The 3,003-nt window shown below is 39.7% G+C and overlaps 1 non-coding gene across 1 annotated transcript; it reads left to right on the forward strand.

Moving 5' to 3' along the window:
• The first annotated feature begins 2,164 nt into the window (after window positions 1-2,164).
• On the forward strand, window positions 2,165-2,237 carry TRNAV-CAC (transfer RNA valine (anticodon CAC)). The gene has a single exon. It is a non-coding gene; the product is annotated as a tRNA-Val (tRNA).
• Window positions 2,238-3,003: the final 766 nt, after the last annotated feature.

Here is a 3,003-nt window from a genome sequence, read left to right on the forward strand (position 1 = left end):
GATGATCCTTCTCAAGGTGATGATACAAATGCATCGTCACTTTTACGTTTAATGTCAGAATTTTTTATTTCCATTTGGTGGTGTAAGAATGCTTTCGACAGTATGGGGATTTTTTCTAGCCTTGCATGAATAAAAGCATATCACTCCTCTTTATGTATTTTTCTAATACATTTATATTTGCATCTCCTCTCCTAGCATGCATTTTTTACTATCTTACAGGCTGTATATAATAAGTATCAATTCAGGGGCGCTTCTTCTACTCAAATCACAACTGTTCTATCACGACATTGATAAGCAATCTGCATCTGCTTCTGTTGTGTATTGGTTATCATATTTACCTGACGTTTGAAAGTCCCATGTTTGACAGTGCACGTTAACAAAGAAACCAATGATTTTTATTAAAAGTTGTCTTGTGGTTTGGTTACCTTGCATCAGCCAAAACGTGCCAGAGCTGACTTCATTTGCAGTCACTTGAAAAGTAGGGATTCTCAAATAAATGGCAAGAGGTTGAAATAAATCCAAAGAAATGCATGGCATATCTATGTGTAGGTGTATGCATGTATCCAAATATAAAGATAGATAGATAGATAGATAGCTAGATAGATAGATAGATAAATAGATGGATGGATGGATGGATGGATGGATGGATGGATGGATGGATGGACAGACAGACAGACAGACAGACAGATAGATAGATAGATATAGGGAGAGAGAGAGCGTTAATATAAACAGAGACTTTATTATCAATCAAGCGGTCTTTTCTTTCCTTTAGGAGCAGAATGTTCTGATCATCAGCGCACCAGAATGTAGTGCCTGTTTGGCAAGCATCACATATTGTGATGTGTTAGCTAAGAGTTCCATGTCCTTCAGACTCATACATCTCTCTGTAGTTGTACCTTGGTGATTCAACAAAACATGGCATCATAATCAGCATTCTACTGCCACAGACTGGACAGAGAAACCATTTAGAATTTCCCTGAAAAAGAAAAAAAGCATACTTAGGCAGAGCTTTGTGGACAGGAAGGACATTAGAGCAAGTGAGGAATAAGCACTGCTTTTGTTAATTTACATAGGCAGAACAGAGACTGCTGGGAAAAGCCTGAAATTAAAGGCACAGAAAATGCCTGCTTCTGGAGAGAACACTAAGAAGGGTTGAAAGTTTTTCCTCTGACCCTGGCCACTCTTACAAGGAATCCTATGATAGTCAGCAGGAACCCACCCTAAAAAGGAAGGGACAGCCATTTGGACCCTTTCCACCTTTTCTTGATCGAGCGCTGAGCGCTGATCGCGGATAAGCACATGTACTTCTCATTTTGGGAAGGTATTGCTTCGCTTGCTACCAGCAGCTCAGTTATGTTATGATGTTAGAGGCTATGCAAGGAATGCTTTAGTCCTGCATTAGGCAGTTTTTATTGGTTCTTGCATTCAAGAGATAGATAATTAGCCAGAATATGTGGCCCAGCTATTCACCTTGGCATTCCGATTTGCACAAAGGGAATAAGTATTTGAGAGAAAAGGCAAAATGTGTTTCTTATGTTGTTATGAACAGCTTTTTATTCTTTCTCTTTAGGCTCTAGCCAATGCAGAAATATATAAATAACTGCTGACTTCCTGTAAGACGTGTCCAATGCTGAGACAAAATAAAAGGGGACACTTAGAAATGATTGTGCTATCGTTTGAGAAAGGGTAAGTTGACACTGAATTTCATGTGTATTCACAGACCAAGCATGAAAAAGAACCCAGCATGATCTTCATTGCGGGCTTAGAGCTGGTATTACCTTTTCAGAGGTGAGGGTCTTTCAACGGCTCGTTGGTCTAGGGGTATGATTCTCGCTTTGGGTGCGAGAGGTCCCGGTTTCAAATCCCCGACGAGCCCTTTCATTGGTGCTCTTTTGAAGTATGCATTTCAAAGCCAATATCAATTTTCTCTTTGCAGTAGTGGATGAATATTTGCTAGAGTCTCATGCTTTTAACCTTGCCCTGCCTGAGCAAATAGGAAACATTTCTCTTTATGCATTTTGCAAAAATGCTGAACTTGCAAGGCATATACAAGCGTTCAGATAGGGCTGTCGGGCAGGTTGCATGAAAGAAATCTAAAACCAGATGCCCTTGGAATAGCCTGTTTTGAGCAGTTTCATCACAGAAGAATCAACTGTAGGTATCTGTTTCTGTAGTGTAGTGGTTATCACGTTCGCCTCACACGCGAAAGGTCCCCGGTTCGAAACCAGGCAGAAAAACTTGTTATATTGTCTTGGCTGCAATGTTGAGAGTTGCCGTTTTGCATGAAGTTGTCCAGGCCCTGAAGATGGGTTCATGCAGTCTCGTTCCAAGAAAGTGAATTCTCTTAAAAACAATAACATAATTGGCATGTGGATGTATCTGTTGATTCACAGACGTCACTTTCAAAAGAGCCCTGCATTCGGTTCAATGCTCAACCGGAACAAGCATTAACTTTGAGAATTGTTGGCACCAACAGGCCTCTTATTTTAGTGGAGTGTTTCTGGTTTTAAGTGCTGAGGCTTGGGCTCAATTCCTAGATGATCCTTCTCAAGGTGATGATACAAATGCATCGTCACCTTTACGTTTAATGTCAGAATTGTTTATTTCCATTTGGTGGTGTATGAATGCTTTCGACAGTATGGGGATTTTTTCTAGCCTTGCATGAATAAAAGCATATCACTCCTCTTTATGTATTTTTCTAATACATTTATATTTGCATCTCCTCTCCTAGCATGCATTTTTGACTATCTTACAGGCTGTATATAATAAGTATCAATTCAGGGGCGCTTCTTCTACTCAAATCACAACTGTTCTATCACGACATTGATAATCAATCTGCATCTGCTTCTGTTGTGTATTGGTTATCATATTTACCTGACGTGTGAAAGTCCCATGTTTGACAGTGCACGTTAACAAAGAAACCAATGATTTTTATTAAAAGTTGTCTTGTGTTTTGGTTACCTTGCATCAGCCAAAACGTGCCAGAGATGACTTCATTTACAG

Source organism: Lissotriton helveticus, chromosome 8, assembly GCF_964261635.1.
Source record: "Lissotriton helveticus chromosome 8, aLisHel1.1, whole genome shotgun sequence".
Lineage (NCBI taxonomy): Eukaryota > Metazoa > Chordata > Amphibia > Caudata > Salamandridae > Lissotriton > Lissotriton helveticus.